We start from the raw sequence: 23,773 nt of genomic DNA, 5'->3' as shown, positions 1-23,773 counted from the left end.
TTCAAAACCTATTTCCTTCCCACATTCTTAAAGAGGGTGTCATAAAAATACCACATATGATAAAACTGGAGAGTCAGTACCTAGATATGATTTTACAACAGAGGGAAGAACAAAGGAATCTGGTAAAAGTTGTCCTGCTTTTTACTTTATGCACAACTTAGAAAAACTTATTTACAAAATACAAGCTCACTTTTGTTTTGATTGGCCTTCCCCTTCTTTAGATTATTTACTATTACTGTACAACTAATACTTATTAAAACTTTGCTATCACATAGCTTAAAATACTTCACAATTATACTTTATCATAAAAATGATTAGACCTCATTAAAAGTAATGGCATACACACACACACACAAATCAGAAGCAAGAAGAGATTTGTTTGCTTATTTTTTAGCAGAGCTTTACCTGGAGGTTGGTGACATAAAGAAGAACACCCAAGAAATCCTCCTCCCTTAAATGAGTAGTAATCATACGAATTACCTGTCAGACAGTATAAGAATGAGTAACTAGTTGTTTTGAAAAAAATGGCCCAAATGTCCATGGTCCCCACTCCTGCCACATCGCCCTCTCTCTCTCTCTCTCTCTCTCTCTCTCTCCCAGATTGCACCTACCATCAGCTCACAGAGGAGGAGAAGACTCAGGCTTGATTTACAGATGGTTCCCCATGATATGCAGGCGCCACTTGGACGTGGACAGCTGCAACACTACAGCCCCTTTCTGGGACAGCCCTGAAGGACAGTGGTCAAGAAAATCCTTCCAGTTAGCAGAGCTTTGGGCAGGACACATGGTTGTTCACTTTGCTTGCAAGGATAAAAAGCCAGATGCGTGATACTGATTCATGGGCTATGGTCAATGGCTGGATGACCATTTGGCTAGATGGTTAGAGACTTGGAATGAACACGGTTGGAAAATTGGTGACAAGGAAATTTGAGAAAGAGGTATGTGGGTAGACTTCTTTGAATGGACAAAAAAACATGACATTATTTGTGTCCCATGTGAATGCTCATCAAAGGGTGACCTTAGCAGAGGAGGATTTTAATAATCATGCAACTAGGATGAGACATTCTGCTCTACTAGCCAACTCCTTTCCCAGCCACACATCACTGCCCATTGGATTCATGGAAAAAGTGGCCATGGTGGCAGGGATAGAGGTCAACATGGGCTCAGCAACAAGAACTTCCCCTCCCCAAGGATGACTGGGCTATGGCCATGGCTGAGTAGCCAATTTGCCAGCAGCAGAGACTAACACTGAGTCCCCGGTATAGCATCACTCCATGAGGTAATCAGCCAGCTATCTGGTGGTAGGTTGACTGCATTGGACTCTTACATCATGGAAGGGCAGCGTTTTGTTCTTATTGGAATAGACGCTTACTCTGATATGAATTTGCCTTCCTTGCATGCAAGACTTCTGCCAAAACTACCATCTGTGGACTTATAGAATGCCTTATTCACCATGATATTTCACACAGCATTCCTTCTGACTGAGGAACACACATTACAGCAAAAGAAGTGTGGCAATGGGCCTATGCTCATGGAATTCACTGGTGTTACCATGTTCCTCACCATCTTGAAGAAGCTGGATTGATATAATGGTGAAACAGCTTTTTGAAGATTTGGCTACAGCACCAAGTAAGTGGCAATGCCTTGCAAGGCTGGGGCAAGGTTCTCCAGGAGGTTACATATGCTCTGAATCAGCAACCAAAGTACAATGCTGTTTCTTCGATAGCCAGTATTCAGGAATCCAGGAATCTAGGGGTGGAAATGGGAGCAGCACCACTATCACCCATTAGCAAAACTTATGTTTCCTGTTCCTGTGACCTTATGCTCTGCTGGCCTAGAAGCCTTAGTACCAGAGTGAGGAATTCTCACACTAGGAGGCAAAACAGTGATTCCTTTACTCTGAAAGTGAAGACGGTCACCCTGGCACTTTGGACTCTTCATGCCTTTGAGTCAACAGGCAAAGAAGGGTGTAACTATACTGGATGAGGTGATTGATCCTGATTACTAAGGGGATATTGGATGGCTAGTCAACAATGGAGGTAAGGAAGAATATTCTGGAATACAGGAGATCCTTTAGGGCATCTCTTGGTATTACTATGCCCTGTGTTAATGTCAATGGAAAACTACAATAACCCAATCCAGACAGGACTACTAATGTCCCATGACATTTAGGAATGAAGGTTTGGATAATTCCACCAGGTAGAAAACCACAACCAGCTGAAGTGCTGTCTGAAGGCAAAGGTAATAAATAGTGGGAGAAGGCAATTACAAATGCCAGCTATGACCATGTGACCTGTTACAGAATTGAGAATTACAACTGAGTATTCCTTACTCTGTTATACGTTGTGTGTAGAGCAAATATCTTTGTTTTCCTCTCCTATTCCCTTATCATGTAACATAAGATATATTGACTTATTATCATGGTATTTACATATTAATTTTATATCATAGTATATAAGTTACTGGATATCAGGAGAAGAGTAAACATCACCCAAGGACTTTCTCTTCTAGGGAAGAGGTTAGTGTGTTTTCTTTTTTCTCTTTTTTAAATTAATTAATTAATTAAATTTTGGCTGCATTGGGTCTTCATTGTTGTGTGCGGGCTTTCTCCAGTTGTGGTGAGCGGGGGCTACTCTTTGCTGTGGTGCACAGGCTTCTCACTGCAGTGGCTTCTCCTGTTGCAGAGCACGGGCTCTAGAGCGCAGGCTCAGTAGTTGTGGCGCATGGGCTTAGTTGCACCGCGGCATGTGGGATCTTCCCAGACCAGGGCTCGAACCCGTGTACCCTACATTGGCAGGTGGATTCTTAATCACTGTGCCACCAGGGAAGTCCCAGTGTGTTTTCAACTGTAGGAAGTATAGCCCTATCATGTCAGGTGGAATTATCAACTTGTTATTATCTGTGTTCAAAGATTAAGTATGGTTTAAGGAGATATGTATGGATACCAAATTGACAAGGAGTGGACTTGTGATGGTTAGTTTTCTGTGTCAATTTGACAGGGCCATGGGGTGCCCAAATATAGAGTTAGACATTCTGGGTGAGTCTGTGAGGGTGTTTCTGGATGACATTAATATTTGAGTCAGTAGACTGAGCAAAGCAGATTGCCCTCCCCAACATGGTTGATTCTCTTCTGATCAGCTGGATGCCTGAATAGAGAACGTGGAGTAAGGGAGAATTTACTCTCTCTTTGTCTGAGCTGGGACATCAGTTTTCTCCTGCCTTGGACTTGTACTAGAATTATACCATTAGCTCACCTGTGTCTCCAGCTTCCCAACTGCAGATTGTGGGACTTAGTCTCCAAAACCCAATGAGCCAATTCCATATATACATTCTCTTGGTTCTCTGGAGAACCCTAATACAGACACCTTCTGAGATTTTTCCATCTGCCATGTTGTGTTGTACGTCGCAGTTTCTCCCTTTTATTACTGTGGTACTCCATTGTGTGAATACAATACACTTTATTCTCCTATTGATGGATATTTTGGGATCTTTGAATTTGGTGCTATGAAAATAGCTGCTAGAAACATTATTGTACATGACCTTTGGTAAACATTTGCACTCACTTTTCTTGAGTATATACCTAAAAGTTAAATAGCTGAATAATAAAGTATATGTCTAGTTTTATTAGCTACTTCCAAATGGCTTTCCAAAATGGCAAACCAATTTATGAGAGTTCCAGTTGCTCTCTACTCTCACCAACACTTGGTCTTGTTAGTCTTTTTAATTTTAAGCATTCAGGTCAGGCAAACTTCGAAGTGAGAGAAAGTATAGCTTTGATACCACTGCCTGTGTCCAGTCAAGAAGCTTCCCTCTATTTTTCTCATTTTCCTTATCCCTAGGGCCTTTCACTGCCTTTACTCAGCTGCCAAATTTATCCTAGCTTCTACTAAGATGTTAGTTGATAAAAGTGAAAAACTAGAAGCCAACAAGCATCATCAACCTAACGATGTGTTTTTAAAATGTAACTATTTGCCCACATTTATATATGAAGTGATTTCATATAAGCTCTTCTGAAGAAAAAGAAAACAAAAACAAAAAACCAGAACATCTGTGGGGTAGTCATTAACGTTATTTACAAACTCTTTTCTTTCCTTCCAGGTATAAAAGATTGCATTTTTTTTTTTACTCATTTAAGTTGGTTGTATCTACATGGCTTGCGCTAACCAATGAATTGTGACTTCAGGTGAGGTACTTCACTTCTGGGCAGAAACTTTAAGATCCCGTCTGTGAGTTGCACTGTACACCTCCTCACACCCTGGCAATTATGAAAGATTGAATCAATATGGAGTCTTACCAGCATATGTCCTTGAGAAACTCTGATGAGCAGAGGTGTTCTGATAACTTGCACTGGACATATGGGGTAAGCAAGGAACAAACCTTTTTTCTTATAAGCCACTAAGACTTAGGAGTTGTCACCACAGCATAACCTAGACTACCCTGACTGATAATCTGTCCATATTACTCTCACATGCTCTGATGACTCAATCTGCTGATGGTAACAATCAGCTTCCCCCTTTAGATGGGGTCTCCAGTTTGCAACAATCCCCGGTAATTATTCCTCACTCATTAATGTCATTTACAAGGCCTCTATAAGAATTTTGTTTGTTTTTAATAGACTACTTTATAGAGCGGCTTTAGGTTCACAGCAATATTAAGCAGAAGGTAGAGATTTACCATTTACCCACTGTTCCCACACATGCATAGCTTTGCCATCATCAACATCCCCTATCAGAGTAGTACATTTGTAAAAACTGATGAACCTACACTGACATTATCATCATCATACAAAGTCCATAGTTTACATTAGGGTTCACTCGTGGTGTTTTACATTCTATGGGTGTGGACAAATTTATAATGACATGCATTCACCGTCATAATGTCATACAGAGTAGTTTCACTGCCCTAAAAATCCTATGCTCTGCCTGTTCATTTCTCCATCCCTTCCAACCCCTGCCTAGCAACCACTGATCTTTTTATTATTTCCATAGTTTTGCCTTTTTTGATATTTGCCAGAATATCACATAGTTGAAATCATATAGTAAGAAGCGTCTCAAGGCTGATTTCCTTCACTTAGTTATTATACATCTAAGTTTCCTCTGTGTCTTTTTTTTTTCACTGAATGATACTCCATTGTCTGCATGTAATACTTTATTGCAGGTTTTTAGGTGGAGATGTTTTCAGCTTCTTTGGGTAAATACCAAGGAGCAGGTTTGCTGGATCATGCAGTAAGAATGTTTAGTTTTGTAATAAACTGCCGAAGTGTTTTTAAAAGTGGCTGCACCACTTTGTATTTCCACTAGCAATTAATGAGAGTTCCTGTCATTCCACATCCTCACCAGCATTTGGTGTTGTCAGTATTCTGGATTTTGACCATTCTAATAGGTATATGGTAGTATCTCACTGCTGTTTTAATTTGCATTTCCCTGATGACGTATGATGTGGAGCACCTTTTCATATGCCATTTTACCATCTGTATATCTTCTTTTGGTGAGGCATCTGTTAAGGTCTTAGGCCCATTTTTTTATTTTGGTTTTCTTCTTATTGTTGAATTTTAAGAGTTCTTTGTATATTTTTTGTAATAGTCCTTTATCAGATATGTCTTCTGCAAATATTTTCTCCCAATCTGTGGCTTGTCTTTCATTCTGTTGACATTCTCTTCCAAAGAGCAGAAGTTTTTAAATTTAATGAAGTCCAGCCTATCAATTATTTCACTCATGGATCATGCTTTTGGTGTTATATCTAAAAATTCATTGCCAAATCCATGGACACCTAGATTTTCTCCTCTGTTATCTTCTAGGAGTTTTATAGTTTTGCACTTTACATTTAGGTCTGTGGTCCATTTTGAGTTAATTTTTGTGAAGGGTTTAAGGTCTGTGTCTAGATTCATTTTTGCATGTGAATGTCCAGCTGCTCTGGCACTATTTGTTGAAAAGACTATCTTCACTTCATCATCAAAGATCAGTTGACCATATTCATGTGGGTCTATTCCTGGGCTCTCTATTCTGTTCTACTGACCTATATGTCTGTTCTTTCACCAGTGCCACACTTTCTTGATTACTATAACTTTACAGTAGGTCTTGAAGTATGGTAGTGTCAGTCCTCCAACTTTGTTCTTCTTTTTTCAAAATTATGTTGGCTATTTTGTGTCTTTTGCCTCTCCATATAAACTTTAGAATCAGTTTGCCTATATCCACAAAAGAACTTGCTGGATTTTGATTGAGACCACATTGATTTTATACACAAGTTGGGAAGAACTAACATCTTGACAACATTGAGTCTTTCTATCCAAGAACTTGAAATATCTCTTCATTTATTTAGTTCTTTGATTTCTTTTATTAGAGTTCTGTAGTTTTCCTCATATAGGTCTTGGACACATTTTGGTAGATTTATACCTAAGTATTTCATTTATTGGGGGTACTAATGTAAATGGTAATGTGTTTCAAATTTCAAATTCCATGTGTTCATTGGTGGTGTATGGGAACGTGATTGATTTTTGCCTATTAACCTTGTATCCTGCAACCTTGCTATAATCCCTTATTAGTTCCAGGAGTTTTTGTTGTTGATCCTTTCAGATTTTCTACATAGATGATCTTATTTTTCCTGTCTTATTGCATTTGCTAGGACTTCCAACACGATGCTGAAAATGAGTGGTGAGAGGGGACATCTTGCCTTGTTCCTGACTCCACAGGAATTTTAGTTTAGATGTGACAATGTGACTAGGAGTAATTACATTTTACTGGAAACATAGGAAGACTGAACATCCTACTTGATTCAGATAAATAAATTTTAAATAGTCAAATCTCTTCAAAAATGTTTCTTAAGCCAGTTAAAAAGATAATAATTTTACATATTTTATTAAGTTTTGATCACAGTGCATAGGAGGTTTCCTTACATTTTGGGAAAATGGTGAAAGACTTAGTTCATTTAAGAATCAAGAAAAAGGGAGAGAAATGGAGGACTGGGAACTACCAGTATGAAGGATATTACTTCCTACCTACAGTTAAGTATAACAACATGCCACCTTATAGGAAGCTATTTGCAAATAACCTAGTCTGCTTATACTCTGACAAGAATATGCCCTAGGAAAACAATTTCAAAAAATCAATTAACCTAATTGCTCAGTTAAATTCATCAATTCTTGGCAATTTTTATAATAGTCCATGACTCATGATTTACATACTTAGAAAACATGTGTTTTCTTTTGAAAATCATGAGTGAAAATCATGTGTCATGGACTATTATAAAAATTGTCCAAGAATTGATGAATTTAACTGAGCAATTATTTAAAATAGAATAACCTAATTGATTTTTTTAAGAGATGTATCTTTTAGTATTATGTTTAGGTGCAAGTAACAGAGACCCAGAACAAGATACAAGTTACATGAAAGTCTGCCATTGGGCAGTCCAGGAATCATATAATATCTTTAGGTTAGCTCTATTAGCCCTAAGGAGTTCTTAGGAACCCAGGCTTTTCCTACCCTGTGGCTCAACTATTCATGGTTTTCATTCCCCAAATCAGCTGGTGTCCCAGAAAAGATACTCCCTGAAATGAGGAAAGGTGTTCCCTGGAATCAGGAAAGACTCAAAGAGAGGCAAATGGTGTGTGCCAATTATCTTTTAAAACAGTTGCTACAATTCACATCTAGTAGGCCCAAATTTTGCTAAGTCATCACACCTAGCTGCATAGTAGGATGGGAAATTTTCTCTTTATTCCAAGTTTTCATGTGAAATCAATGAAATCACAGGTTATGATATTATGAAAAAAGAGAAAAGACTTAAGGGACAAGCTCACCTCTACCACAATTACTCTCCACTCCTGAAATTTCCATGTAGAGACAGTGACTCTAGAGAACACACCTGACCTTTTCTGTCACCTCATTTGCTTGCCTCAGGGAATAGGGATGACTTATTGGTCTGGTGAGATTGAAAGAAGCTGGGTAGGAGTTCAGCCCTGTTTATCTTTGACTCTCTTTGGAGAGGCAGCCTGTCTGCAGGGAGAATACATTCCTAGCTCCTCCATGGAGTAAAGTTTATAGTGGCAGGCCTCCATAAGAAAGGACTGTGGATTTTTGGCTCTGCCTGAGACAAGAAGAGTAAATCTCAATCTGCATCCTTCTACAAGTCTATTGTAGTAAGTCCCCTACATACGAACGAGTTTCATTCCAAGAGCACATTCGTAAGTACAATTTGTTCATAAGTCCAACTAAGTTAGCCTAGGTACCCAACTAACACAGTTGGCTATATAGTACTGTACTGTAATAGGTTTATAATACTTTTCACACAAGTACTATATAAAAAACAAACAAACACAGAAAATAAAGAAAACCTTTTTAATCTTACAATACAGTGCCTTGAAAAGTACAGTAGTACAGTGTAACAGCTGGCATACAGGGGTTGGCATCGAGTGAACAGGCAAGAAGAGTTACTGACTCGAGGAGGGAGAGGAGGTGGGAGATGGTAGAGCTGAAGGATTGTCAGTGATAGGAGACAGAGGGCAAGCTGCAATTTCACTCACGCCTGACATTGATGGCACAGGTTATGGCTCCTTGCTGGAACCAGATGCACGTTCACATCTTTGAAAGTTTGCAACTTGAAGGTTCGTATGTAGGGGACTTACTATGTTCCCAAAGAACATAACCATGCCCTCTCAACACCTTTGTCAGGATAAAGATAACATGTTTCTCACTCCTATGTCTCTCAATTGATTTTATTCACTGACAAAGAACAGTGATAGTATAAAGTGACCTCTCGAAATGCAAAAAATATGAACATGTTCTCTCTTAGAACATTATAAAGCTATCAGCGAAGAAAACAGCACAATCTCTCCCTGATATCCATGTCCAGACAGGTGCCATAGCCATATCTCAAATTAGTGGCATGGATTACATGTAGACAGAAACATACAAAGACATACAGAACAGAGAGAAATATACAAACATAAAAAAAAAGAAAAAATGGAAATATTACAGTTGTTGTAAAAATAAAGGAAACAGTGTAGCAGTCCCCAGGTCATAGCTGACTATGAATCTGCTAGACCCCTGAATAAGATATTCCCACATCCCCAGTTAAGTCTTTTGTCAGGCCAGCAGGAAGGCTAGGTCACATCTGGGCATTGCCCATTAAATAGATACATTTCCCTTCTCCTAATCAAGGTAATAGTTTGATTCTGTCTGGTCTCATCTTATATTGTGCCACCAATAATTAAACTACCTCAGTACAAGTGAATCTGTCAAATGCTAAATATCCTTTTACAAAAAAATCTAAAAGTAGCTATATTAATAAAAGAAATTAAACTCAGATGTGAATGGTAGGCATGACAATAAAGATACAAGTGTATCAATGTTTGAAATAAAATAAATCTCTATGTCATCCATGATATAGACATTTTTAAAGTTTTTTTTTTTTGTAACAGTAATTTGCTTCTTCCTTCATAGTTAGAGGATTGCTGTGAGATCAGTCTGGATTATTGAAATGGGCTCTATTTGCATGTGCTTAAAAATCATTTAGAATTAATTTAGAATAATTATTAATTAAAATGTCATTGTTATGAAAGTACCTTGAAATGATTTAAATCAAATTTTTGGTGTGGTTCCAAAAATACTGGACAGAAAGGGGGAGTGCGTAGTCATAGTTCTGGTTCTATTACTAATTCCCAGTGTAACTTTGGATACACAAACTAGAGCTTTTCAGCTTCCTATTTGTACATTAGAATGTAGACAGTCCTTAATGTTCCTTCTAACTTTAAAATTCTTTGCTTCTATTCATTAAAATGTTCTAATTAGAACTGACATAATTTTGGCTAAGAAAATGAGTATATTTTAGTAAAGAAAGCTATGAGTTAGTGCTGCCCCATTTTGTAGGCTTGTTTCATTCAGTTTTATAGCGGAGAAGGTGGAAAAGGCTTCCAGCAGCAATAATTTTTTAAAAAACTAGACAAATATGTTTTCATTTTAATTATTTTCTCTGGCATCCCTCATCTGCCTAAACTTGCATAAGCAAGAGTTTCTAAAATTGTTTATTTTCTCAATCTGTTTTGCTTATTTTTAACAAAAAAAGAGTAAATAATGTTCAGTGATTGTTAGTGTAGACAACTGAGCAAACATGCTCCTGAAATTTTCAGGAAAAACATGGTTTCAGCAATTCTTCCAAAATAAATTCTTCTGTGTCCTGGATCATAAAAGAGTTGCTACCATATATATTTTTTAAACATTTTTATTGGAGTATAATTGATTAACAATGGTGTGTTAGTTTCTGCTGTATAACAAAGTGAATCAGCTATACATATACATACATCCCCATATCTCCTCCCTCGGGCATCTCCCTCCCACCCTCCCTATCCAAACCCTCTAGGTGGACACAAAGCACCGAGCTGATCTCCCTGTGCTACGTGGCTGCTTCCCACTAGCTATCTATTTTATATTTGGTAGTGTATATATGTCCATGCCACTCTCTTACTTCGTCCCAGCTTACCCTTCCCCCTCCCCATATCCTCAACTTCATTCTCTATGTCTGCGTCTTTACTCCTGTCCTGCCCCTAGTTTCTTCAGAACCTTTTTTTTTAGATTCCATATATATGTGTTAGCATATGGTATTTGTTTTTCTCTTTCAGACTTACTTCACTCTGTATGACAGTCTCTAGGTCCATCCACTTCACTACAAATAACTCAATTTCACTTCTTTTTATGGCCAAGTAATATTCCATTGAATATATGTACCCCATCTTCTTTATCCATTCATCTGTCAATGGACACTTAGGTTGTTTCCATGTCCTGGCTAATATAAATAGAGCTGCAACGAACATTTTGGTACATGACTCTTTCTGAATTATGGTTTTCTCAGGGTATATGTCCAGTAGTGAGATTGCTGGGTCGTATGGTAGTTCTATTTTAGGTTTCTGAGGAACCTCCATACTGTTTTCCATAGTGGCTGCATCAATTTACATTCCCACCAACAGCACAAGAGGGATCCCTTTACTCCACACCCTCCCCAGCATTTATTCTTTGTAGATTTTTTGATGCTGGCCATTCTGCCTGGTGTGAGGTGATACCTCATTGCAGTTTTGATTTGCACTTCTCTAATGATTAGTGATGTTGAGCATCTTTTCATGTGTTTGTTGACAATCTGTATATCTTCTTGGAGAAATGTCTATTTAGGTCTTCTGCCCATTTTTGGATTGGGTTGTTTGTTTTTTTGATATTGAGCTGCTTGAGCTGCCTGTATATTTTGGAGATTAATCCCTTGTCAGTTGCTTCGTTTGCAAATATTTACTCCCATTCTGAGGGTTGTCTTTTCGTCTTGTTTATGGTTTCCTTTGCTGTGCAAAAATTTTAACTTTCATTCGGTCCCACTTATTTTTGGTTTTATTTCCATTTCTCTAAGAGGTGGGTCAAAAATGATCTTGCTGTGATTTTCATCATGGAGTGTTCTGCCTATGTTTTCCTCTGAGAGTTTTATAGTGTCTGGCCTTACATTTAGGTTTTTAATCCATTTTGAGTTTCTTTTTGTGTATGGTGTTAGGGAGTGTTCTACTTTCATTCGTTTACATGTAGCTGTCCAGTTTTCCCAGTGCCACATATTGAAGAGGCTGCCCTTTCTCCATTGTATATTCTTGCCTCCTTTATCAACGATAAGGTGACCATATGTGCATGGTTTTAGCTCTGGGCTTTCTATCCTGTTCCACTGATCTATATTGCTGTTTTTGTGCCAGTACCATACTGTATTGATTACTGTAGCTTCGTAGTATAGACTGAAGTCAGGGAGCCTGACTCCTCCAGCTCTGTTTTTCTTTCTCAAGATTGCTTTGGCTATTCTGGGTCTTTTGTTTTTCCATACAAATTGTGAAATTTTTTGTTCTAGTTTTGTGAAAAATGCCATTGGTAGTTTGATAGGGATTGCATTGAATCTGTAGATTGCCTTGGGTAGTCATTTTCACAATGTTGATTCTTCCAATCCAAGAACATGGTATATCTCTCCATCTGTCTGTACCATCTTTAATTTCTTTCATCACTGTCTTATAGTTTTCTGCATACAGGTCTCTGTCTCCTTAGGTAGGTTTATTCCTCGGTATTTAATTCTTCTTGTTGCAGTGGTAAATGGGAGTGTTTCCTTAATTTCTCTTTCAGATTTTTCATCATTAGTGTATAGGAATGCAAGAGACTTCTGTGCATTAATTTTGTATCCTGCTACTTTACCAAATTCATTGATTAGCTCTAGTAGCTTTCTGGTAGCATCTTTAGGATTCTCTATGTATAGTATCATGTAATCTGCAAACAGTGACAGTTTTACTTCTTTTCAGATTTTGATTCCTTTTATTTCTTTTCCTTCTCTGACTGCTATGGCTAAAACTTCCAAAACTATGTTGAATAATAGTGGTGAGGGTGGGCAACCTTGTGTTGTTCCTGATCTTAGTGGAAATGGTTTCAGTTTTTCACAATTGAGAATGATGTTGGCTGTGGGTTTGTCATATATAGCCTTTATTATGTTGAGGTAAGTTCCCTTTATGTCTACTTTCTACAGGGTTTTTATCATAAATGGGTGTTGAATTTTGTCACAAGCTTTCTCTGCATCTCTTGAGATGATCATATGGTTTTTCTCCTTCAATTTCTTAATATGGTTTATCACATTGATTGATTTTGTGCATATTGAAGAATCCTTGCATTCCTGGGATAAACCCCACTTGATCATGGTGTATGATCCTTTTAATGTGGTGTTGAATTCTGTTTACTAGTATTTTATTGAGGATTTTTGTATCTATGTTCATCAGTGATATTGTTCTGTAGTTTTCTTTTTTTGTAGCATCTTTGCCTGGTTTTGCTATCAGGGTGATGGTTGCCTCGTAGAATGAGTTTGGGAGTGTTCCTCCTGCTATATTTTGGAAGAGTCTGAGAAGGATAGGTGTTAGCTCTTCTCTACATGTTTGACAGAATTCGCCTGTGAAGCCATCTGGTCCTGGGCTTTTGTTTGTTGGAAGATTTTTAATCACAGTTTCAATTTCAGTGCTTGTGATTGGTCTGTTCATATTTTCTATTTCTTCCTGGTTCAGTCTCAGATGACTCTGATTTTCTAAGATTTGTCCATTTCTTCCAGGTTGTCCATTTTATTGGCATATAGTGGCTTGTGGTAATCTCTCACGATCCTTTGTATTTCTGCAGTGTCAGCTATTACTTCTTTTTCATTTCTAGCTCTATTGATTTGAGTCTTCTCCCTTTTTTCCGTGATGAGTCTGGCTAATAGTTTATCAATTTTGCTTATCTTCTCAAGAACCACCTTTTAGTTTTATTGATTTTGCTATCATTTCCTTTGTTTCTTTTTCATTTATTTCTGATCTGATCTTTATGATTTCTTTCCTTCAGCTAACTTTGGGGTTATTTTGTTCTTCTTTCTCTAATTGCTTTAGGTGTAAGATTAAGTTGTTTATTTGAGATGTTTCCTGTTTCTTGAGGTGGATTGTGTTGTTATAAACTTCCCTCTTAGAACTGCTTTTGTTGCTTTCCATAGGTTTTGCATTGTCATGTTTTCATTGTCATTTGTTACTAGGCATTTCTCTATTTCCTCTTTGACTTCTTCAGTGGTCTCTTGGTTATTTAGTAGTGTATTGTTTAGCCTCCATGTGTTTGTATTTTTTTCATATTTTTTTTCCTGTAATTAATATCTAGTCTCATAGCCTTGTGGTCGGAAAAGATACTTGATACAATTTCAATTTTCTTAAATTTACCAAGGCTTGATTTGTGACCCAAGATATCATCTATCCTGGAGAATGTTCCATGAGCACTTGAGAAGAAAGTGTAATCTGCTGTTTTTGGATGGAATGTCCTATAAATATCAAATAAATCCGTCTTGTTTAATGTATCATTTAAAGCTTGTGTTTCTTTATTTATTTTCATTTTGGATGATCTGTCCATTGGTGAAAGTGGGGTGTTATCGTCCCCTAGTATGATTATGTTACTGTCGATTTCCCCTTTTATGGATGTTAACATTTGCCTTATGTTTTGAGGTGCTCCTCTGTTGGGTGCATAAATATTTACAATTGTTATATCTTCTTCTTGGATTGATCCCTTGATCATTATATACTGTCCTTCTTTGTCTCTTCTAATAGTCTTTATTTTAAAGTCTATTTTGTCTGATATGAGAATTGCTACTCCAGCTTTCTTTTGATTTCCATTTGCATGGAATATCCTTTTCCATCCCCTCACTTTCAGTCTGTATGTGTCCCTAGGTCTGAAGTGGGTCTCTTGTAGACAGCATATATATGGGTCTTGTTTTTGCATCCATTCAGCCAGTCTATGTCTTTTGGTTGAGGCATTTAATCCATTTACATTTAAGGTAGTTATTGATATGTATGTTCCTATTACCATTTTCTTAAATGTTTTGGGTTTGTTATTGTAGGTCTTTTCCTTCTCTTGTGTTTCCTGCCTAGAGAAGTTCCTTTATCATTTGTTGTAAAGTTGGTTTGGTGGTGCTGAATTCTTTTAGCTTTCGGTTGTCTGTAAAGGTTTTAATTTCTCCATCGAATCTGAATGCGATCCTTGCTGGACAGAGTAATCTTGGTTGTAGATTCTTCCCTTTCATCACTTTAAATATGTCCTGCCAGTCCCTTCTGGCTTGCAGAGTTTCTGCTGAAAGATCAACTCTTAACCTTACAGGGATTCCCTTGTATGTTAATTGTTGCTTTTCTGTTGCTGTTTTTAATATTTTTTCTTTGAATTTAATTTTTAATAGTTTGATTAATATGTGTCCTGGCATGTTTCTCCTAGGATTTATCCTGCATGGGACTCTGTGCTTCCTGGACCTGACTGACTATTTCCTTACCCATATTAGGGAAGTTTTCAACTATAATCTCTTCAAATATTTTCTCAGTCCCTTTTTTTAATCTTCTTCTTCTGGGACCCCTATAATTCGGATGCTGGTGCGTTTAATGTTGTCCCAGAGGTCTCTGAGATTGTCTTCAATTCTTTTCATTCTTTATTTTTTTATTCTGCTCTGTGGCAGTTATTTCCCCTATTTATCTTCCAGATCACTTATCGTTCTTCTGCTTCAGTAATTCTGCTATTGATTCCTTGTAAAGAATTTAAAATTTCATTTATTGTATTGTTCATCATTGTTTGTTTGCTCTTTAGTTCTTCTAGGTCCTTGTTGAATGTTTCTTGTATCTTCTCCATTCTACTTCCAGGATTTTGGATCATCTTTAGTATCATTACTCTGAAATCTTTTTCAGGTTAACTGCCTATTTCCTCTTCTTTTGTTTGGTCTGGTGGGTTTTTACCTTGATCTTCCATCTGCTGTGTATTTCTGTGTCTTCTCATTTTGCTTAACTTACTGTGTTTGGGGTCTCATGTTCGCACGCTGCAGGTTTGTAGTTCCTGTTGTTTTTGATGTGTGCTCCCAGTGGGTAGGGTTGGTCCAGTGGGTTGTGTAGGCTTCCTGGTGGAGGAGACTGGTGCCTTTGTTCTGGTGGATGAGGCTAGATCTTGTCTTTCTGGTGGGTAGGACCGCATCTGGTGGTGTGTTTTGGGGTGTCTGTGAACTTATTATTAATTTAGCCAGCCTCTCTGTTAATGGTTTGGTTTGTGTTCCTGTCTTGCTAGTTGTTTGGAATAGGGTGTCCAGCACTGTAGCTTGCTGGTCATTGAGTGGAGATGGGTCTTAGTGTTGAGATGGAGATCTCTGGGAGAGCTCTCGCCAAATGATATTACGTGGGGCCAGGAGGTCTCTGGTGGACCAATGCCCTGAGCGCAGCTCTCCCACCTCATAGGCTCAGGCCTGACACCCGTCCTGAGCACCACATGGCTCAGAAGAAAAGGGTCAGCCACATGGCTCAGAAGAAAAGTGAGAAAAAGAAAGAAAGAAAAAATAAATAAATAAAATAAAATAAATTTATTAAAATGGAAAAATTATTAAAAATTAAAAAGTAATTAAAAAAAAAGAATAGAGCAACCAAACTAAAAAACAAATCCACCAATGATAACAAGCGGTAAAAACTATACTAAAAGAAAAAAGCAAAAAAAACAAAAAACAACCAGTCAGAACCCTAGGTCAAATGGCAAAAGGAAAGCTTTTGGGAAGTCTGAGGTCTTCTGCCAGAGTTCAGTAGGTGTTCTGTAGGAGTTGTTCCACATGTAGATGTAGTTCTGATGTATTTGTGGGGAGGAAGGTGATCTCCATGTCTTACTCTTCTGCCATCTTGAAGGCACCCCCCACCCAGTTGCTACCATATTAACTGAATAATGTTTTATCTAAAAAACAGTAGTAGAAACAAACCTTTTCAGATGATTTGAAATTCCATATGGCAGAAACATCATATTTGTCATCTCAAACAGAAAACAAAGGAGTATCTTTTTTAGTCATTGCCAACAATTAATAATTCACAAGAAGAAAATTATTTTAATTGTTATGTTGAAGCTTGAACATTCTTCCTATGTTTTTGGCACTAAAATCTATGTCCCCTTTTCACAACTGTCACTTCCATTTCTGGCAATGTGCAAAGTAGATACTGTGAAAATCTAAATGTGCTGACTAAAGTACAGATGACCCCTGAACAATGCAGGCAGTGGGAGCACTGATCCTCTGTGCAGTCAAAAACCCACATATAACTTTACAGTTCTGCATTCGTGGATTCAACCAAGTGTGGATCATGTAGTACTATACCACATATTTCTTGAAAAAATTTGCATACAAGTGGACCTGCAGTTCAAACCCTTGTTGTTCAAGGGACAACTGTATAATTAAAACCTATTTCCATGCAAAGCCAAACACCTAGGGAAGTTAGAGAAATCTGTGCGGCAAAAAGTAAGGAAAAGTCTGAAAATTCGAGTGTTACAAAGACATTTTCTTTGGCTCCTAAGAGTTGCCAATCTTCCTTAGCAAGGTGATTTGATTTCATCAATTGTGGCAAGGCAGTGGGCCTGAGCAATAAATGTATTGTAATAGAGATGCCCCAACAAAGTGGGAACACTCAAAGGGACACAATCCGGTATAAAGGATAGACTACAAAAAATTTACCCACCGGCAAATGAGGATTAATAAAAAGCTTGACTGCACTGGCCTGTGCCAGAGGTAGGGAAAAAACTGTCCACTGAGAATTCATAATCAAGATTTGCACTTGTTGTTTAGGGGTTCATATTTAAAACACATACAGAAATTGGGAAGCATCAAACTGACAGAATAACATAAAAAGTGGTCTTCAATTGGCTGCACCACTGGGACACCAGCAGAAGGAAAAGCAAACTGCTCATAGAGTGTAACCTCAGACAAGACCTGCTTGGAGACTCATGGGCTTCTAGAGGCAACATGCCACCATTTTACTCTACTTTTCTTCCTAACACAGAAAGAAACCAAATATCACACAGAGATGAAAAAGGCACATGGCACAGTGGTTTAGGGTGTAGCCTCTGGAACCACCTTCGATAGTGGCTTTCGGACATTTAGCTAACTGGATGACTTTGAACAAGATACCTAACCTCAGTTTTCTCATCTTTAAAATGAGAATTATTATAGTACTTTATCTAACATATAAGAATTAAATTAATTACTATATGGAAAGTAGTTAGAACCAGAACCATGCCTAGAATATAGCAAGCACTAAAAAGGGCTAGCTGCTCTTATCATCATTAGCATCACTGTTGTTATAGGTAATCGGTTACAGTATCCCACCTATTTCATCATTAGGATTTTTTTCCTCCATATTTACCCAGATGCATATCCATCTGGCCTGCAATTAAGTTTTAAGGTAAACCTAACAACTATATATAGAAAAATTATTTGATTTCACATGACTGGTCTTTGTTGAGAAGCAGCAGAACTAAGAACCACAGGAAAATGTAATGGGCAACTATTAAGCTATCTAATTATATAATGCATTTAGAACTTACTATTTATTTTTTTAAAGCTACACTTATATATAGGTTTCCAGCATAAATCATTTGCCTTATAATGTGTTATGTTAGGGCACACATATTTTGGTTCCGTAGAATCCAGAAAATGTTACATGGATAGACGCTCTAAGATACACACAAGGCTGAGTAAACTGAATACAGCTTTAACCTCAAGAGTGGATGAGCCACAGTCATCCCAGCACCTCCCCCTGCTCTGCCACACACACCAGTGACAATGACCACCAGCCTATCGGGGGACTGGGCAAACAGGGTTAGGACAGCAGGCTGCCTCACCAAGTTTCTGTTGGAACTTTGAGACTCATAAGCTCAACAGCTCTTGTATCAGCTAAATTCTACCTGTTCTGCATCCCCTCTTCCAGGACCTTTCATGTTTTTCCCTTTCTTTCCAACTCCCTTTCTTACAATTACATCTGAGGGAAGAGATTCCTCAGCACCCCATCTGCCTACTATGAACTCCTAATGAAATTTCAGCTTTGTCTCTAAAAAGGACAGTTAACTGATACCTGTCTCATGATGTAGTTTTGAGAATCATATGACACACATGTATAAACTGATTAATTATTTTATATCAATAACTCTTGGTGAGTTTCATACTTTAATTATATATTCTTGCTTTACACTTGCTGAGGGATAGAGTACTATTCTGTTCATCTTTGAATCTCCTTAAATACCTAGCAATGTCTTACAAACAACAGGACTTTTATTCATTCTGTCATTCATTTATTCAACATTAATTGAGCATTTCAGATGTACTAGACACGCCCTTGGCTTCGGTGTAGGTTAATAAATAACTAAAATTTACTGACTGACCTTTTCAATTGAATCTTGTCACAAGTCATGTACCTAGTGAGTGGCGGAGTCAGGAGATATCCTAGTTGTCACATTTATTCCCTTCCCAGCACCCTGTACTACTTCCCATCAGAAAGGATAACATTTTCAAGATAACTCAAAAGTGACAGACTTACCGTGAGGAAGCAAGCTCCAGAAAAGATGGCTTTCATCATCACATCCAGGTCTAATGGGAAGTGAACTTCAAAGTGGTCAGCATCGCTCATTGCAGATAACACACCATTCCACTTCTGAGTAACACTGCCCACGTTGGATACACCATTGAGTGATTTGACCTAGAAAGACAAGAATGAGACTTTGTGATGATTGAAAAGTGTTAAAATACATGTTTTAATCTTCTAATTAGAAGCAGTTTATATTGAGATAGCATAAAAACAGTGCATGAAAAGGATATAGAAGTTATGTAATTTCAAATGAAGAAAGGGTTAAGAGTTAGGAAAGGTTAGGTACTATGCAACTAGTTAAGAGCTAAGCTGGACAACATCTTAAAATTACCAGGCAATGCTCTTTCTTCATCCTTAAATGAAGCATTAGGGGGAACTTGTGTCAAGAGGTATGATGTGAACTAATTCCTAAATTCTTTTCAACATAGCAAAGGATGAGGACTGGGGATTGGGAGGAAAACTCCTCCAGTTCAGGAAGCCACATGAAAAAGCAAGGAGGTATGTATGGTGCTGTGCACTTCACACAATCCATATAATCACATAAGCTTCTGTAGGCTAAATTCACTGTCTTCTTTAAGGTATCCTAGGACACCAAAAAGACTCTCCTTCTAAAAGGGGGACCCTGGCACGTGCTATAGGGTAAATGTGCTAATGTCACTTGGTCATGGGAATAATACACTCTTTTCTCCCCACACTTCAGTTTATCCACATTTTCTTTTTGCTACAATGGCCTTTTTATCACATAAGCAATGCCTGATGATACGGTGAAATAAAATGGGAACTCGAAAAGTTTACTGGATGTACATGATGAACTTAGCTGGATTGTAAGGCATTCAGAAAGGAATCTTTAAAAAAATCCAGGAAATATTTCTGTGAATTTCTTTTGTCAAATTTGTTAGACAATAAGGAATTATTTGTAGCCACTGAAATAAAGGCAATGTTGGGTTTTTTTTACTGAAAAAATGCTATAATATGACCTATTATGAGTTTTACCTGTACTAAAAAAATAGATTAGGTCAGGTTATTTCTCTCATAAGGTTTTTAATGAGTTATTACTCTTTTTACCTTTATCAACTGCTGAAATCATCAAAAAAAGAGCTCACATTTTGGAAAAATACCATGCAATCCATTAGCAATCTTTGAAAATATTTTGATGTCAGCTGGTTAACTCTTTCACCATACTACTATATTCATTTTATCAGTGATATTATAAACCTCAATTCACTTAACATGAGATAGTGGACTGAAACAATATCATTCTGAAGTTGGTTACCCCAGGTAGAGAAAATTCTAAATACATTATTTTAACATTAGGTTACCTCAAAAACAGAATCCGAACCACAGCTGTAGGTGGAGCATGGCCCATGCACTCACATCACATTTTCTTTCTTCTCTTTTTGGATGCTGTACACCACCCTTCACAGGTTCCAGTGTTCCATGACAAAGCCAGTGGTGATGCCAGGACACTGCACCTCCAGCTGTAAATGAAGCAGTGACAGAGGCGAAGATGCTACATTTATACATGTACACATACACACCACCTAGATGTGTTTCTTAACTCACTGAAGAACTAGGGAAACTGTTGTTGGGAGAGATAGTCCTCCATGGATCTCTGGCACTTCACTCCTACTCTTCAAGAATGTCTTTGCAGGGAGGAACTTTGAAGGATGGGGCCACATTTTCCTTTAGGACACAGAGGAAGCTTGATTACCACCTGCTATAAAACAGCCAGTTCCCTTTCTAATTTTATTGTGGGTGTGGTTATAAAAGGGAATTTTTGTAGTGCTGAACTGTTGGGTATCTGTATTGTGGTGGTGGATACAGGAATCTACACAAGTGATACAACTTCACAGAACTAAACACACACACACACACACACACACACCACGAATACAAGTAAAACTAGAGAAATCAGAAAAAAATCTATCATGGGATAAATGTTCCATAAATTGAGTAGGCTTGTCATTTTGATTAGCTTTACTACATCACGGCTTACTTTAATCTTAGGAGGCTGCACTTACAGGATATGAGAAGAAAACCAAGCCATGAATATGAAGCAAATATCTTTTGGATATTCCTAGAATATCCAAAAGAATCAAGGATTAGAAGTGAAGATTCATGCTAAATACAAGGTTATTATTACAAAAACAGTAATGATAAAGTATAATACCTGGAAATAACAACTGACATTTTTTGAGCACTGTACTATGTGCCAGGTGCTGTTCTGAGCAGTTTACATTTATTTACTATTTAATCTTCAAAAAAATCCAGGTGATATGTACTATTATTATCTCCATTCTATAGACAATCCAAACACTTAATTATTGGGCTTCCCTGGTGGCGCAGTGGTTAAGAATCCGCCTGCCAATGCAGGGGACATGGGTTCGAGCCCTGGTCCAGGAAGATCCCACATGCCGAGGAGCAACTAAGCCCGTGCGCCACAACTACTGAGCCTGCGCTCTAGAGCCCGTGTGCCACAATTACTGAAGCCCACGTGCCTAGAGCCCGTGCTCTGCAACAAGAGAAGTCACTGCAATGAGAAGCCTGCACACCTCAACGAAGAGTAGCCCCCGCTCGCTGCAACTAGAGAAAGCCTGTGCACAGCAACGAAGACCCAACAGAGACAAAAATAAATAAATTAAATAAATAAATTAAAAAAAACCCATAATTATTAAGTATCAGCATTTACTAAATGTTAATGTATTAATGTAAATATATTAATTAATGTAAATGTATAAATTAATATATATTTACATTAATACATTAATATTTAGTAAACACTCATACTTAACATAATATGTCTTTTAAAAGTAATTCTGTGGGGTATTATTATATGTATTTTATGTATAAGAACACTGAGCCCCAAAGAGGTTAAGTAGACTGTACACATTTAAGTAGGTAACATACATAGAATTCAAAATTCTGGTTGGTCTCTATTTAAAGCTGCTTTTCTTCTCCCTGCAGCAAACAATTTTCCTAGAGCTGCACAGGTTGTAGAAGAGTAACAAACTGTAACCCAGAACATCTGCTTTCTAGTTCCAGCACTGCCACCAGCTGAACGTAACACCGTCATCAGGCACTTAAATCTTTCTGAACCACTGTTTCTTTATCTGTAGCAAGACACTGGGTTGTGATGGGTAGTGTAAAGTTATCTAAAATCTCTTCTAATTCTAAAAGCATAAGTGTATGCTTAGCAACACCTTATCTAGGGATCCAAAGAGACATTTAGATAAATGTGTGTGACTTCTGTTCTAGGTGATAGGTAAATTTCTAATTCAGTAGACACAACTGATAGAATTGTGGTCACTGACTAAACAACCCTAATCTGTGCTTGACCCACCAATTACCATTGAAGAGCATGAACCCATAAGAAAAAGCCCTTTGTGATTTTTCTTAGGTGAAATAATTTGGTTTCCCCCTCCCCACCAATCTTCCATTCTGACTGGCAGAGCCAGTAGGAAATCCCCTCCTCTGTAGTTTTGGAAGGAGCATAGCCATGCGATAAGGAGTTGGATCAGGAAGAAACAATGGATTAGACTTCCATTCTCTGACTTCTTGCCTGGGGCAGGGACAACAGAAGTTGGTGCATCTGAAAGGTCTCTTGCATTGTCATGACTTCTGGTCCATACAGTCAATGACCTGAGAGCCTCAACTCGATTAGTAGTAAGGCACCTAGAATGTCTTTAATTGTGTAGTAGGGGTGAAATGGAATTTTGTCTGTGTCAGATGGAATTCCTGTGGGGTTGTTAGATCCTGTTTCATGAAGGAATAGTAGGTGGACAGCCGCTAATGTGTCTCAGCATCATTCTGAATAAAGCTGGCTGCCTCTGTCTTCAGTTACAATGTAAGCTATCTTGTCCAGGTTGTTTTTAGCATGGTATCTATAACTAGTTTCAAAACCTGCCATCATTAAAAAACAAAATGAGAAAGTCATCTTAAATTAGAAGTAGTGAAAATGGTCCTCAAGAAGTATTTGTGCAGCATTTCTTAGGGTATAAAGAAAAACAGCGTTTTAAAAATTTTATTTGAAACATACACAATTGATTCAAACATCAAAATATTTTATAACCCTTATAAGTATATAAGTCCTTTAGAATTTAAAACATTTATTTTAAGCTCAGGGCAAAATGGTTTAAAGATGTTTTTTTTCACATAACAACAAAGATGGAAACCATACGGAGTAAGACTGATCATGTTTTATATAATACCTGTATTCAGAAAACTTGACTTATAAAAATATTTTAATGAGATTATACTTTGCATCATGAAATAGTCAGTTTGTGAACTGTGGTAAGATGATCAATATCATTGCAACTTGCAAATAGAAAAAGGGCCAAGAAGAGTTAAAAGCTTTATGCTGTAGCCCAACTAATGTGTAGAGTTGTTACTTTAAGGGTCAGGAATGCTTTACTGATAAAGGACAAGCTTCATGTTGACTGTCCTCATTTTTCCTACTTCCAAAGCAAGGATCATGGACTGGAATTCAGTAAATCGAGATTCTGCTTTTCTCTTGCTAAGTCATTTAGTTTTTCTGCTCTTTTTTCCCCCTCATCTATAAAAGGTGAATGATGGGGGTGGAGAGAAGGACTAAGTGTAGGACCAAATAATATATAAGATCTGATGATTATCTGATTTACAAATAAATAAAATTACACAAAATAATTCTCTTAGTTTCTATAGGACAATCTTTCCTCTTTGAACCACTAAAAATTGATTAAAGAAGAAAGTGGATATTAGATAATTCTGATTCAAATGTTGCTGATTCAAACCTGATTCAAATATTGCTGAACATTACTGGATTATACATACTTTCCAGAGGTTCAAAACGCTGAAGAACGTGTATGCTGTCCAACTACTGGGATAGAAAAA

General features: G+C 37.6%; 1 long non-coding RNA gene across 1 annotated transcript; it reads right to left on the bottom strand.

Annotated features, from left to right (window-relative positions):
• Positions 1-421: 421 nt before the first annotated feature.
• On the bottom strand, positions 422-23,744 carry LOC141278536 (uncharacterized). The gene is made up of 5 exons (XR_012331320.1): positions 23,714-23,744; positions 20,224-20,382; positions 18,857-19,015; positions 16,258-16,307; positions 422-480 (listed from the first exon to the last, which is right to left on the bottom strand). It is a non-coding gene; the product is annotated as an uncharacterized lncRNA (long non-coding RNA).
• Positions 23,745-23,773: the final 29 nt, after the last annotated feature.

The sequence above is a fragment of the Tursiops truncatus genome, chromosome 4 (assembly GCF_011762595.2).
Source record: "Tursiops truncatus isolate mTurTru1 chromosome 4, mTurTru1.mat.Y, whole genome shotgun sequence".
NCBI lineage: Eukaryota > Metazoa > Chordata > Mammalia > Artiodactyla > Delphinidae > Tursiops > Tursiops truncatus.
Note: the sequence above shows the minus strand (reverse complement) of the source record. Positions and strands in the feature narration are given on the sequence as shown.